Below are 16,532 nucleotides of genomic sequence, written 5' to 3'. Positions count from 1 at the left end.
TTTTTATATGTCAGCGGAATTCCGAGAACAATGGAAGAGTTCCGAAGCATTTTTAAACGTCAGCAGAATTCCGAGAACAATGGAAGAGTACCGAAGCATTTTAAAACGTCAGCGGAATTCCGAGAACAATGGAAGAGTCCTGAAGCATTTTTAAGAGTCAGCGGAATTTTGAAAACAATGGAAGATTTCCGAAGCATTTTTAAATGTCAGCGGAATTCTGAGAACAATGGAAGAGTTCCGAAGCATTTTTAAACTTCAGCAGAATTCCGAGAACAATGGAAGGGTTCCGAAGCATTTTTAAACTTCAGCGGAATTTGGAGAACAATGGAAGAGTTCCGAAGTATTTTTAAAAGTCAGCGGAATTTCGAGAACAATGGAAGAGTTGTGAAGCATTTTTAAACGTCAGCGGAATTCCGAGAACAATGGAAGAGTTCCGAAGCATTTTTAAACGTCAGCAGAATTCCGAGAACAATGGAAGAGTTCCCATGCATTTTTAAACGTCAGCAGAATTCTGAGAACAATGGAAGAGTTCCGAAGCAGTTTTAAACTTCAGCGGAATTCCGAGAACAATGGAAGAGTTCCAAAGCATTTTTAAACATCAGCGGAATTCCGAGAACAATGGAAGAGTTCTGAAGCATTTTTAAACGTCAGCGGAATTTTGAAAACAATGGAAGATTTCCGAAGCATTTTTAAACGTCAGCGGAATTCTGAGAACAATGGAAGAGTTCCGAAGCATTTTGAAACTTCAGCAGAATTCCGAGAACAATGGAAGAGTTCCGAGGTATTTTTAAACTTCAGCGGAATTCTGAGAACAATGGAAGAGTTCCGAAGCATGTTTAAACTTCAGCAGAATTCCGAGAGCAATGGAAGAGTTCCAAAGCATTTTAAAAGTTCATCAGAATTCCGAGAACAATTGAAGAGTTCCGAAGCATTTTTAAACGTCAGCGGAATGCCGAGAACAATGCAAGATTTCCAAAGCATTTTTATATGTCAGCGGAATTCCGAGAACAATGGAAGAGTACCGAAGCATTTTTAAACGTCAGCAGAATTCCGAGAACAATGGAAGAGTTCCCATGCATTTTTAAACGTCAGCAGAATTCTGAGAACAATGGAAGAGTTCCGAAGCATTTTTAAACTTCAGCGGAATTCCGAGAACAATGGAAGAGTTACAAAGCATTTTTAAACATCAGTGGAATTCCGAGAACAATGGAAGAGTTCTGAAGCATTTTTAAACGTCAGCGGAATTCTGAGAACAATGGAAGAGTTCCGAAGCATTTTTAAACTTCAGCAGAATTCCAAGAACAATGGAAGAGTTCCGAGGTATTTTTAAACTTCAGCGGAATTCTGAGAACAATGGAAGAGTTCCGAAGCATGTTTAAACTTCAGCAGAATTCCGAGAGCAATGGAAGAGTTCCAAAGCATTTTAAAAGTTCATCAGAATTCCGAGAACAATTGAAGAGTTCCGAAGCATTTTTAAACGTCAGCGGAATGCCGAGAACAATGCAAGATTTCCGAAGCATTTTTATATGTCAGCGGAATTCCGAGAACAATGGAAGAGTACCGAAGCATTTTTAAACGTCAGCGGAATTCTGAGAACAATGGAAGAGTTCCGAAGCATTTTTAAACTTCAGCAGAATTCTGAGAACAATGGAAGAGTTCCGAAGCATTTTTAAACTTCAGCGGAATTCCGAGAACAATGGAAGAGTTACAAAGCATTTTTAAACATCAGCGGAATTCCGAGAACAATGGAAGAGTTCTGAAGCATTTTTAAACGTCAGCGGAATTCTGAGAACAATGGAAGAGTTCCGAAGCATTTTTAAACTTCAGCAGAATTCCAAGAACAATGGAAGAGTTCCGAGGTATTTTTAAACTTCAGCGGAATTCTGAGAACAATGGAAGAGTTCCGAAGCATGTTTAAACTTCAGCAGAATTCCGAGAGCAATGGAAGAGTTCCAAAGCATTTTAAAAGTTCATCAGAATTCCGAGAACAATTGAAGAGTTCCGAAGCATTTTTAAACGTCAGCGGAATGCCGAGAACAATGCAAGATTTCCGAAGCATTTTTATATGTCAGCGGAATTCCGAGAACAATGGAAGAGTACCGAAGCATTTTTAAACGTCAGCGGAATTCTGAGAACAATGGAAGAGTTCCGAAGCATTTTTAAACTTCAGCAGAATTCCGAGAACAATGGAAGAGTTCCGAAGCATTTTTAAACGTCAGCAGAATTCCGAGAACAATGTAAGAGTTCTGAAGCATTTTTAAACTTCAGCAGAATTCCGAGAGCAATGGAAGAGTTCCAAAGCATTTTAAAAGTTCAGCAGAATTCCGAGAACAATTGAACAGTTCCGAAGCATTTTTAAACGTCAGCGGAATTGCGAGAACAATGGAAGAGTTCTAAAGCATTTTTAAACATCAGCGGAATTCCGAGAACAATGGAAGAGATCCGAAGCATTTTTAAACGTCAGCGGAATTCCGAGAACAATGGAAGAGTTCCGAAGCATTTTTAAACGTCAGCGGAATTCCGAGAACAATGGAAGAGTTCTGAAGCATTTTTAAACGTCAGCGGAATTTTGAAAACAATGGAAGATTTCCGTAGCATTTTTAAACGTCAGCGGAATTCTGAGAACAATGGAAGAGTTCCGAAGCATTTTTAAACATCAGCGGAATGTCGAGAACAATGCAAGATTTCCGAAGCATTTTTATATGTCAGCGGAATTCCGAGAACAATGGAAGAGTACCGAAGCATTTTTAAATGTCAGCGGAATTCTGAGAACAATGGAAGAGTTCCGAAGCATTTTTAAACTTCAGCGGAATTCCGAGAACAATGGAAGAGTTCCAAAGCATTTTTAAACGTCAGCGGAATTCCGAGAACAATGGAAGAGTTCTGAAGCATTTTTAAACGTCAGCGGAATTTTGAAAACAATGTAAGATTTCCGAAGCATTTTTAAACTTCAGCGGAATTCCGAGAAAAATGGAAGAGTTCCAAAGCATTTTAAAAGTTCAGCAGAATTCCGAGAACAATTGAAGAGTTCCGAAGCATTTTTAAACGTCAGCGGAATGCCGAGAACAATGCAAGATTTCCGAAGCATTTTTATATGTCAGCGGAATTCCGAGAACAATGGAAGAGTTCCGAAGCATTTTTAAACGTCAGCAGAATTCCGAGAACAATGGAAGAGTACCGAAGCATTTTAAAACTTCAGCAGAATTCCAAGAACAATGGAAGAGTTCCGAAGCATTTTTAAATGTCAGCGGAATTCCGAGAACAATGGAAGAGTTCCGAAGCATTTTTAAACGTCAGCGGAATTCCGAGAACAATGGAAGAGTCCTGAAGCATTTTTAAGAGTCAGCGGAATTTTGAAAACAATGGAAGATTTCCGAAGCATTTTTAAATGTCAGCGGAATTCTGAGAACAATGGAAGAGTTCCGAAGCATTTTTAAACTTCAGCAGAATTCCGAGAACAATGGAAGGGTTCCGAAGCATTTCTAAACTTCAGCGGAATTTGGAGAACAATGGAAGAGTTCCGAAGTATTTTTAAAAGTCAGCGGAATTTCGAGAACAATGGAAGAGTTGTGAAGCATTTTTAAACGTCAGCGGAATTCCGAGAACAATGGAAGAGTTCCGAAGCATTTTTAAACGTCAGCAGAATTCCGAGAACAATGGAAGAGTTCCCATGCATTTTTAAACGTCAGCAGAATTCTGAGAACAATGGAAGAGTTCCGAAGCAGTTTTAAACTTCAGCGGAATTCCGAGAACAATGGAAGAGTTCCAAAGCATTTTTAAACATCAGCGGAATTCCGAGAACAATGGAAGAGTTCTGAAGCATTTTTAAACGTCAGCGGAATTTTGAAAACAATGGAAGATTTCCGAAGCATTTTTAAACGTCAGCGGAATTCTGAGAACAATGGAAGAGTTCCGAAGCATTTTGAAACTTCAGCAGAATTCCGAGAACAATGGAAGAGTTCCGAGGTATTTTTAAACTTCAGCGGAATTCTGAGAACAATGGAAGAGTTCCGAAGCATGTTTAAACTTCAGCAGAATTCCGAGAGCAATGGAAGAGTTCCAAAGCATTTTAAAAGTTCATCAGAATTCCGAGAACAATTGAAGAGTTCCGAAGCATTTTTAAACGTCAGCGGAATGCCGAGAACAATGCAAGATTTCCAAAGCATTTTTATATGTCAGCGGAATTCCGAGAACAATGGAAGAGTACCGAAGCATTTTTAAACGTCAGCGGAATTCTGAGAACAATGGAAGAGTTCCGAAGCATTTTTAAACGTCAGCGGAATTCTGAGAACAATGTAAGAGTTCTGAAGCATTTTTAAACTTCAGCAGAATTCCGAGAGCAATGGAAGAGTTCCAAAGCATTTTAAAAGTTCAGCAGAATTCCGAGAACAATTGAACAGTTCCGAAGCATTTTTAAACGTCAGCGGAATTGCGAGAACAATGGAAGAGTTCTAAAGCATTTTTAAACATCAGCGGAATTCCGAGAACAATGGAAGAGTTCCGAAGCATTTTTAAACCTCAGCGGAATTCCGAGAACAATGGAAGACTTCCGATGCATTTTTAAACGTCAGCGGAATTCCGAGAACAATGGAAGAGTTCTGAAGCATTTTTAAGAGTCAGCGGAATTTTGAAAACAATGGAAGATTTCCGAAGCATTTTTAAATGTCAGCGGAATTCTGAGAACAATGGAAGAGTTCCGAAGCATTTTTAAACTTCAGCGGAATTTGGAGAACAATGGAAGAGTTCCGAAGCATTTTAAAAGTTCATCAGAATTCCGAGAACAATTGAAGAGTTCCGAAGCATTTTTAAACGTCAGCGGAATGCCGAGAACAATGCAAGATTTCCAAAGCATTTTTATATGTCAGCGGAATTCCGAGAACAATGGAAGAGTACCGAAGCATTTTTAAACGTCAGCAGAATTCCGAGAACAATGGAAGAGTTCCCATGCATTTTTAAACGTCAGCAGAATTCTGAGAACAATGGAAGAGTTCCGAAGCATGTTTAAACTTCAGCAGAATTCCGAGAGCAATGGAAGAGTTCCAAAGCATTTTAAAAGTTCATCAGAATTCCGAGAACAATTGAAGAGTTCCGAAGCATTTTTAAACGTCAGCGGAATGCCGAGAACAATGCAAGATTTCCGAAGCATTTTTATATGTCAGCGGAATTCCGAGAACAATGGAAGAGTACCGAAGCATTTTTAAACGTCAGCGGAATTCTGAGAACAATGGAAGAGTTCCGAAGCATTTTTAAACTTCAGCAGAATTCTGAGAACAATGGAAGAGTTCCGAAGCATTTTTAAACTTCAGCGGAATTCCGAGAACAATGGAAGAGTTACAAAGCATTTTTAAACATCAGCGGAATTCCGAGAACAATGGAAGAGTTCTGAAGCATTTTTAAACGTCAGCGGAATTCTGAGAACAATGGAAGAGTTCCGAAGCATTTTTAAACTTCAGCAGAATTCCAAGAACAATGGAAGAGTTCCGAGGTATTTTTAAACTTCAGCGGAATTCTGAGAACAATGGAAGAGTTCCGAAGCATGTTTAAACTTCAGCAGAATTCCGAGAGCAATGGAAGAGTTCCAAAGCATTTTAAAAGTTCATCAGAATTCCGAGAACAATTGAAGAGTTCCGAAGCATTTTTAAACGTCAGCGGAATGCCGAGAACAATGCAAGATTTCCGAAGCATTTTTATATGTCAGCGGAATTCCGAGAACAATGGAAGAGTACCGAAGCATTTTTAAACGTCAGCGGAATTCTGAGAACAATGGAAGAGTTCCGAAGCATTTTTAAACTTCAGCAGAATTCCGAGAACAATGGAAGAGTTCCGAAGCATTTTTAAACGTCAGCAGAATTCCGAGAACAATGTAAGAGTTCTGAAGCATTTTTAAACTTCAGCAGAATTCCGAGAGCAATGGAAGAGTTCCAAAGCATTTTAAAAGTTCAGCAGAATTCCGAGAACAATTGAACAGTTCCGAAGCATTTTTAAACGTCAGCGGAATTGCGAGAACAATGGAAGAGTTCTAAAGCATTTTTAAACATCAGCGGAATTCCGAGAACAATGGAAGAGATCCGAAGCATTTTTAAACGTCAGCGGAATTCCGAGAACAATGGAAGAGTTCCGAAGCATTTTTAAACGTCAGCGGAATTCCGAGAACAATGGAAGAGTTCTGAAGCATTTTTAAACGTCAGCGGAATTTTGAAAACAATGGAAGATTTCCGTAGCATTTTTAAACGTCAGCGGAATTCTGAGAACAATGGAAGAGTTCCGAAGCATTTTTAAACATCAGCGGAATGTCGAGAACAATGCAAGATTTCCGAAGCATTTTTATATGTCAGCGGAATTCCGAGAACAATGGAAGAGTACCGAAGCATTTTTAAATGTCAGCGGAATTCTGAGAACAATGGAAGAGTTCCGAAGCATTTTTAAACTTCAGCGGAATTCCGAGAACAATGGAAGAGTTCCAAAGCATTTTTAAACGTCAGCGGAATTCCGAGAACAATGGAAGAGTTCTGAAGCATTTTTAAACGTCAGCGGAATTTTGAAAACAATGTAAGATTTCCGAAGCATTTTTAAACTTCAGCGGAATTCCGAGAAAAATGGAAGAGTTCCAAAGCATTTTAAAAGTTCAGCAGAATTCCGAGAACAATTGAAGAGTTCCGAAGCATTTTTAAACGTCAGCGGAATGCCGAGAACAATGCAAGATTTCCGAAGCATTTTTATATGTCAGCGGAATTCCGAGAACAATGGAAGAGTTCCGAAGCATTTTTAAACGTCAGCAGAATTCCGAGAACAATGGAAGAGTACCGAAGCATTTTAAAACTTCAGCAGAATTCCAAGAACAATGGAAGAGTTCCGAAGCATTTTTAAATGTCAGCGGAATTCCGAGAACAATGGAAGAGTTCCGAAGCATTTTTAAACGTCAGCGGAATTCCGAGAACAATGGAAGAGTCCTGAAGCATTTTTAAGAGTCAGCGGAATTTTGAAAACAATGGAAGATTTCCGAAGCATTTTTAAATGTCAGCGGAATTCTGAGAACAATGGAAGAGTTCCGAAGCATTTTTAAACTTCAGCAGAATTCCGAGAACAATGGAAGGGTTCCGAAGCATTTCTAAACTTCAGCGGAATTTGGAGAACAATGGAAGAGTTCCGAAGTATTTTTAAAAGTCAGCGGAATTTCGAGAACAATGGAAGAGTTGTGAAGCATTTTTAAACGTCAGCGGAATTCCGAGAACAATGGAAGAGTTCCGAAGCATTTTTAAACGTCAGCAGAATTCCGAGAACAATGGAAGAGTTCCCATGCATTTTTAAACGTCAGCAGAATTCTGAGAACAATGGAAGAGTTCCGAAGCAGTTTTAAACTTCAGCGGAATTCCGAGAACAATGGAAGAGTTCCAAAGCATTTTTAAACATCAGCGGAATTCCGAGAACAATGGAAGAGTTCTGAAGCATTTTTAAACGTCAGCGGAATTTTGAAAACAATGGAAGATTTCCGAAGCATTTTTAAACGTCAGCGGAATTCTGAGAACAATGGAAGAGTTCCGAAGCATTTTGAAACTTCAGCAGAATTCCGAGAACAATGGAAGAGTTCCGAGGTATTTTTAAACTTCAGCGGAATTCTGAGAACAATGGAAGAGTTCCGAAGCATGTTTAAACTTCAGCAGAATTCCGAGAGCAATGGAAGAGTTCCAAAGCATTTTAAAAGTTCATCAGAATTCCGAGAACAATTGAAGAGTTCCGAAGCATTTTTAAACGTCAGCGGAATGCCGAGAACAATGCAAGATTTCCAAAGCATTTTTATATGTCAGCGGAATTCCGAGAACAATGGAAGAGTACCGAAGCATTTTTAAACGTCAGCGGAATTCTGAGAACAATGGAAGAGTTCCGAAGCATTTTTAAACGTCAGCGGAATTCTGAGAACAATGTAAGAGTTCTGAAGCATTTTTAAACTTCAGCAGAATTCCGAGAGCAATGGAAGAGTTCCAAAGCATTTTAAAAGTTCAGCAGAATTCCGAGAACAATTGAACAGTTCCGAAGCATTTTTAAACGTCAGCGGAATTGCGAGAACAATGGAAGAGTTCTAAAGCATTTTTAAACATCAGCGGAATTCCGAGAACAATGGAAGAGTTCCGAAGCATTTTTAAACCTCAGCGGAATTCCGAGAACAATGGAAGACTTCCGATGCATTTTTAAACGTCAGCGGAATTCCGAGAACAATGGAAGAGTTCTGAAGCATTTTTAAGAGTCAGCGGAATTTTGAAAACAATGGAAGATTTCCGAAGCATTTTTAAATGTCAGCGGAATTCTGAGAACAATGGAAGAGTTCCGAAGCATTTTTAAACTTCAGCGGAATTTGGAGAACAATGGAAGAGTTCCGAAGCATTTTAAAAGTTCATCAGAATTCCGAGAACAATTGAAGAGTTCCGAAGCATTTTTAAACGTCAGCGGAATGCCGAGAACAATGCAAGATTTCCAAAGCATTTTTATATGTCAGCGGAATTCCGAGAACAATGGAAGAGTACCGAAGCATTTTTAAACGTCAGCAGAATTCCGAGAACAATGGAAGAGTTCCCATGCATTTTTAAACGTCAGCAGAATTCTGAGAACAATGGAAGAGTTCCGAAGCATTTTTAAACTTCAGCGGAATTCCGAGAACAATGGAAGAGTTACAAAGCATTTTTAAACATCAGCGGAATTCCGAGAACAATGGAAGAGTTCTGAAGCATTTTTAAACGTCAGCGGAATTCTGAGAACAATGGAAGAGTTCCGAAGCATTTTTAAACTTCAGCAGAATTCCAAGAACAATGGAAGAGTTCCGAGGTATTTTTAAACTTCAGCGGAATTCTGAGAACAATGGAAGAGTTCCGAAGCATGTTTAAACTTCAGCAGAATTCCGAGAGCAATGGAAGAGTTCCAAAGCATTTTAAAAGTTCATCAGAATTCCGAGAACAATTGAAGAGTTCCGAAGCATTTTTAAACGTCAGCGGAATGCCGAGAACAATGCAAGATTTCCGAAGCATTTTTATATGTCAGCGGAATTCCGAGAACAATGGAAGAGTACCGAAGCATTTTTAAACGTCAGCGGAATTCTGAGAACAATGGAAGAGTTCCGAAGCATTTTTAAACTTCAGCAGAATTCCGAGAACAATGGAAGAGTTCCGAAGCATTTTTAAACGTCAGCAGAATTCCGAGAACAATGTAAGAGTTCTGAAGCATTTTTAAACTTCAGCAGAATTCCGAGAGCAATGGAAGAGTTCCAAAGCATTTTAAAAGTTCAGCAGAATTCCGAGAACAATTGAACAGTTCCGAAGCATTTTTAAACGTCAGCGGAATTGCGAGAACAATGGAAGAGTTCTAAAGCATTTTTAAACATCAGCGGAATTCCGAGAACAATGGAAGAGATCCGAAGCATTTTTAAACGTCAGCGGAATTCCGAGAACAATGGAAGAGTTCCGAAGCATTTTTAAACGTCAGCGGAATTCCGAGAACAATGGAAGAGTTCTGAAGCATTTTTAAACGTCAGCGGAATTTTGAAAACAATGGAAGATTTCCGTAGCATTTTTAAACGTCAGCGGAATTCTGAGAACAATGGAAGAGTTCCGAAGCATTTTTAAACATCAGCGGAATGTCGAGAACAATGCAAGATTTCCGAAGCATTTTTATATGTCAGCGGAATTCCGAGAACAATGGAAGAGTACCGAAGCATTTTTAAATGTCAGCGGAATTCTGAGAACAATGGAAGAGTTCCGAAGCATTTTTAAACTTCAGCGGAATTCCGAGAACAATGGAAGAGTTCCAAAGCATTTTTAAACGTCAGCGGAATTCCGAGAACAATGGAAGAGTTCTGAAGCATTTTTAAACGTCAGCGGAATTTTGAAAACAATGTAAGATTTCCGAAGCATTTTTAAACTTCAGCGGAATTCCGAGAAAAATGGAAGAGTTCCAAAGCATTTTAAAAGTTCAGCAGAATTCCGAGAACAATTGAAGAGTTCCGAAGCATTTTTAAACGTCAGCGGAATGCCGAGAACAATGCAAGATTTCCGAAGCATTTTTATATGTCAGCGGAATTCCGAGAACAATGGAAGAGTTCCGAAGCATTTTTAAACGTCAGCAGAATTCCGAGAACAATGGAAGAGTACCGAAGCATTTTAAAACTTCAGCAGAATTCCAAGAACAATGGAAGAGTTCCGAAGCATTTTTAAATGTCAGCGGAATTCCGAGAACAATGGAAGAGTTCCGAAGCATTTTTAAACGTCAGCGGAATTCCGAGAACAATGGAAGAGTCCTGAAGCATTTTTAAGAGTCAGCGGAATTTTGAAAACAATGGAAGATTTCCGAAGCATTTTTAAATGTCAGCGGAATTCTGAGAACAATGGAAGAGTTCCGAAGCATTTTTAAACTTCAGCAGAATTCCGAGAACAATGGAAGGGTTCCGAAGCATTTCTAAACTTCAGCGGAATTTGGAGAACAATGGAAGAGTTCCGAAGTATTTTTAAAAGTCAGCGGAATTTCGAGAACAATGGAAGAGTTGTGAAGCATTTTTAAACGTCAGCGGAATTCCGAGAACAATGGAAGAGTTCCGAAGCATTTTTAAACGTCAGCAGAATTCCGAGAACAATGGAAGAGTTCCCATGCATTTTTAAACGTCAGCAGAATTCTGAGAACAATGGAAGAGTTCCGAAGCAGTTTTAAACTTCAGCGGAATTCCGAGAACAATGGAAGAGTTCCAAAGCATTTTTAAACATCAGCGGAATTCCGAGAACAATGGAAGAGTTCTGAAGCATTTTTAAACGTCAGCGGAATTTTGAAAACAATGGAAGATTTCCGAAGCATTTTTAAACGTCAGCGGAATTCTGAGAACAATGGAAGAGTTCCGAAGCATTTTGAAACTTCAGCAGAATTCCGAGAACAATGGAAGAGTTCCGAGGTATTTTTAAACTTCAGCGGAATTCTGAGAACAATGGAAGAGTTCCGAAGCATGTTTAAACTTCAGCAGAATTCCGAGAGCAATGGAAGAGTTCCAAAGCATTTTAAAAGTTCATCAGAATTCCGAGAACAATTGAAGAGTTCCGAAGCATTTTTAAACGTCAGCGGAATGCCGAGAACAATGCAAGATTTCCAAAGCATTTTTATATGTCAGCGGAATTCCGAGAACAATGGAAGAGTACCGAAGCATTTTTAAACGTCAGCGGAATTCTGAGAACAATGGAAGAGTTCCGAAGCATTTTTAAACGTCAGCGGAATTCTGAGAACAATGTAAGAGTTCTGAAGCATTTTTAAACTTCAGCAGAATTCCGAGAGCAATGGAAGAGTTCCAAAGCATTTTAAAAGTTCAGCAGAATTCCGAGAACAATTGAACAGTTCCGAAGCATTTTTAAACGTCAGCGGAATTGCGAGAACAATGGAAGAGTTCTAAAGCATTTTTAAACATCAGCGGAATTCCGAGAACAATGGAAGAGTTCCGAAGCATTTTTAAACCTCAGCGGAATTCCGAGAACAATGGAAGACTTCCGATGCATTTTTAAACGTCAGCGGAATTCCGAGAACAATGGAAGAGTTCTGAAGCATTTTTAAGAGTCAGCGGAATTTTGAAAACAATGGAAGATTTCCGAAGCATTTTTAAATGTCAGCGGAATTCTGAGAACAATGGAAGAGTTCCGAAGCATTTTTAAACTTCAGCGGAATTTGGAGAACAATGGAAGAGTTCCGAAGTATTTTTAAAAGTCAGCAGAATTTCGAGAACAATGGAAGAGTTGTGAAGCATTTTTAAACGTCAGCGGAATTCCGAGAACAATGGAAGAGTTCTGAAGCATTTTTAAACTTCAGCAGAATTCCGAGAGCAATGGAAGAGTTCCAAAGCATTTTAAAAGTTCAGCAGAATTCCGAGAACAATTGAACAGTTCCAAAGCATTTTTAAACGTCAGCGGAATTGCGAGAACAATGGAAGAGTTCTAAAGCATTTTTAAACATCAGCGGAATTCCGAGAACAATGGAAGAGTTCCGAAGCATTTTTAAACGTCAGCGGAATTCCGAGAACAATGGAAGAGTTCCGAAGCATTTTTAAACTTCAGCAGAATTCCGAGAACAATGGAAGTGTTTCGAAGCATTTTTAAACTTCAACGGAATTTCGAGAACAATGGAAGAGTTCCGAAGCATTTTTAAACGTCAGCAGAATTCCGAGAACAATGTAAGAGTTCTGAAGCATTTTTAAACTTCAACAGAATTCCGAGAGCAATGGAAGAGTTCCAAAGCATTTTAAAAGTTCAGCAGAATTCCGAGAACAATTGAACAGTTCCGAAGCATTTTTAAACGTCAGCGGAATTGCGAGAACAATGGAAGAGTTCTAAAGCATTTTTAAACATCAGCGGAATTCCGAGAACAATGGAAGAGTTCCGAAGCATTTTTAAACGTCAGCGGAATTCCGAGAACAATGGAAGAGTTCCGAAGCATTTTTAAACGTCAGCGGAATTCCGAGAACAATGGAAGAGTTCTGAAGCATTTTTAAGAGTCAGCGGAATTTTGAAAACAATGGAAGATTTCCGAAGCATTTTTAAATGTCAGCGGAATTCTGAGAACAATGGAAGAGTTCCGAAGCATTTTTAAACTTCAGCAGAATTCCGAGAACAATGTAAGAGTTCCGAAGTATTTTTAAAAGTCAGCGGAATTTCGAGAACAATGGAAGAGTTGTGAAGCATTTTTAAACGTCAGCGGAATTCCGAGAACAATGGAAGAGTTCCGAAGCATTTTTGAACGTCAGCAGAATTCCGAGAACAATGGAAGAGTTCCGATGCATTTTTAAACGTCAGCAGATTTCTGAGAACAATGGAAGAGTTCCGAAGCATTTTTAAACGTCAGCGGAATTCCGAGAACAATGAAAGAGTTGCGAAGCATTATTAAACGTCAGCGGAATTCCGAGAACAATGGAAGAGTTCTGAAGCATTTTTAAACGTCAGCGGAATTTTGAAAACAATGGAAGATTTCCGTAGCATTTTTAAACGTCAGCGGAATTCTGAGAACAATGGAAGAGTTCCGAAGCATTTTTAAATGTCAGCGGAATTCTGAGAACAATGGAAGAGTACCAAAGCATTTTTAAATGTCAGCGGAATTCTGAGAACAATGGAAGAGTTCCGAAGCATTTTTAAACTTCAGCGGAATTCCGAGAACAATGGAAGAGTTCCAAAGCATTTTTAAACGTCAGCGGAATTCCGAGAACAATGGAAGAGTTCTGAAGCATTTTTAAACGTCAGCGGAATTTTGAAAACAATGTAAGATTTCCGAAGCATTTTTAAACTTCATCGGAATTCCGAGAACAATGGAAGAGTTCCAAAGCATTTTAAAAGTTCAGCAGAATTCCGAGAACAATTGAAGAGTTCCGAAGCATTTTTAAACGTCAGCGGAATGCCGAGAACAATGCAAGATTTCCAAAGCATTTTTATATGTCAGCGGAATTCCGAGAACAATGGAAGAGTTCCGAAGCATTTTTAAACGTCAGCAGAATTCCGAGAACAATGGAAGAGTACCGAAGCATTTTAAAACTTCAGCAGAATTCCAAGAACAATGGAAGAGTTCCGAAGCATTTTTAAATGTCAGCGGAATTCCGAGAACAATGGAAGAGTTCCGAAGCATTTTTAAACGTCAGCGGAATTCCGAGAACCATGGAAGAGTTCTGAAGCATTTTTAAGAGTCAGCGGAATTTTGAAAACAATGGAAGATTTCCGAAGCATTTTTAAATGTCAGCGGAATTCTGAGAACAATGGAAGAGTTCCGAAGCATTTTTAAACTTCAGCAGAATTCCGAGAACAATTGAAGAGTTCCGAAGCATTTTTAAACGTCAGCGGAATGCCGAGAACAATGCAAGATTTCCGAAGCATTTTTAAATGTCAGCGGAATTCTGAGAACAATGGAAGAGTTCCGAAGCATTTTTAAACTTCAGCAGAATTCCGAGAACAATGGAAGGGTTCCGAAGCATTTTTAAACTTCAGCGGAATTTGGAGAACAATGGAAGAGTTCCGAAGTATTTTTAAAAGTCAGCGGAATTTCGAGAACAATGGAAGAGTTGTGAAGCATTTTTAAACGTCAGCGGAATTCCGAGAACAATGGAAGAGTTCCGAAGCATTTTAAAACTTCAGCAGAATTCCAAGAACAATGGAAGAGTTCCGAAGCATTTTTAAATGTCAGCGGAATTCCGAGAACAATGGAAGAGTTCCGAAGCATTTTTAAACGTCAGCGGAATTCTGAGAACAATGGAAGAGTTCCGAAGCATTTTTAAACTTCAGCAGAATTCCGAGAACAATGGAAGGGTTCCGAAGCATTTTTAAACTTCAGCGGAATTTGGAGAACAATGGAAGAGTTCCGAAGTATTTTTAAAAGTCAGCGGAATTTCGAGAACAATGGAAGAGTTGTGAAGCATTTTTGAACGTCAGCAGAATTCCGAGAACAATGGAAGAGTTCCGATGCATTTTTAAACGTCAGCAGAATTCTGAGAACAATGGAAGAGTTCCGATGCATTTTTAAACGTCAGCGGAATTCCGAGAACAATGGAAGAGTTCCGAAGCATTTTTAAACTTCAGTGGAATTCCGAGAACAATGGAAGAGTTCCGAAGAATTTTAAAACGTCAGCGGAATTCCGAGAACAATGGAAGAGTTCCGAAGCATTTTTAAACTTCAGCGGAATTACGAGAACAATGGAAGAGTTCCGAAGCATTTTTAAACATGAGCAGAATTACGAGAACAATGGAATAGATTTTAAGCATTTTTAAACTTCAGCGGAATTCCGAGAACAATAGAATAGTTCCGAAGCATTTTTAAACTTCACCCGAATTCCGAGAGCAATGGAAGAGTTCCATAGCATTTTAAAAGTTCAGCAGAATTCCGAGAACAATTGAAGAGTTCCGAAGCATTTTTAAACGTCAGCGGAATGCCGAGAACAATGGAAGATTTCCGTAGCATTTTTAAACGTCAGCGGAATTCTGAGAACAATGGAAGAGTTCCGAAGCATTTTTAAACATCAGCGGAATGTCGAGAACAATGCAAGATTTCCGAAGCATTTTTATATGTCAGCGGAATTCCGAGAACAATGGAAGAGTACCGAAGCATTTTTAAATGTCAGCAGAATTCTGAGAACAATGGAAGAGTTCCGAAGCATTTTTAAACTTCAGCGGAATTCCGAGAACAATGGAAGAGTTCCAAAGCATTTTTAAACGTCAGCGGAATTCCGAGAACAATGGAAGAGTTCTGAAGCATTTTTAAACGTCAGCGGAATTTTGAAAACAATGTAAGATTTCCGAAGCATTTTTAAACTTCAGCGGAATTCCGAGAAAAATGGAAGAGTTCCAAAGCATTTTAAAAGTTCAGCAGAATTCCGAGAACAATTGAAGAGTTCCGAAGCATTTTTAAACGTCAGCGGAATGCCGAGAACAATGCAAGATTTCCGAAGCATTTTTATATGTCAGCGGAATTCCGAGAACAATGGAAGAGTTCCGAAGCATTTTTAAACGTCAGCAGAATTCCGAGAACAATGGAAGAGTACCGAAGCATTTTAAAACTTCAGCAGAATTCCAAGAACAATGGAAGAGTTCCGAAGCATTTTTAAATGTCAGCGGAATTCCGAGAACAATGGAAAAGTTCCGAAGCATTTTTAAACGTCAGCGGAATTCCGAGAACAATGGAAGAGTCCTGAAGCATTTTTAAGAGTCAGCGGAATTTTGAAAACAATGGAAGATTTCCGAAGCATTTTTAAATGTCAGCGGAATTCTGAGAACAATGGAAGAGTTCCGAAGCATTTTTAAACTTCAGCAGAATTCCGAGAACAATGGAAGGGTTCCGAAGCATTTTTAAACTTCAGCGGAATTTGGAGAACAATGGAAGAGTTCCGAAGTATTTTTAAAAGTCAGCGGAATTTCGAGAACAATGGAAGAGTTGTGAAGCATTTTTAAACGTCAGCGGAATTCCGAGAACAATGGAAGAGTTCCGAAGCATTTTTAAACGTCAGCAGAATTCCGAGAACAATGGAAGAGTTCCCATGCATTTTTAAACGTCAGCAGAATTCTGAGAACAATGGAAGAGTTCCGAAGCATTTTTAAACTTCAGCGGAATTCCGAGAACAATGGAAGAGTTACAAAGCATTTTTAAACATCAGCGGAATTCCGAGAACAATGGAAGAGTTCTGAAGCATTTTTAAACGTCAGCGGAATTCTGAGAACAATGGAAGAGTTCCGAAGCATTTTTAAACTTCAGCAGAATTCCAAGAACAATGGAAGAGTTCCGAGGTATTTTTAAACTTCAGCGGAATTCTGAGAACAATGGAAGAGTTCCGAAGCATGTTTAAACTTCAGCAGAATTCCGAGAGCAATGGAAGAGTTCCAAAGCATTTTAAAAGTTCATCAGAATTCCGAGAACAATTGAAGAGTTCCGAAGCATTTTTAAACGTCAGCGGAATGCCGAGAACAATGCAAGATTTCCGAAGCATTTTTATATGTCAGCGGAATTCCGAGAACAATGGAAGAGTACCGAAGCATTTTTAAACGTCAGCGGAA

This window comes from Phyllobates terribilis, unplaced genomic scaffold, assembly GCF_046119375.1.
Source record: "Phyllobates terribilis strain yellow unplaced genomic scaffold, ASM4611937v1 Scaffold_22__1_contigs__length_20350403, whole genome shotgun sequence".
NCBI lineage: Eukaryota > Metazoa > Chordata > Amphibia > Anura > Dendrobatidae > Phyllobates > Phyllobates terribilis.
The sequence above is the reverse complement of the archived record's forward strand: the minus strand, read 5'-3'. Positions refer to the sequence as shown.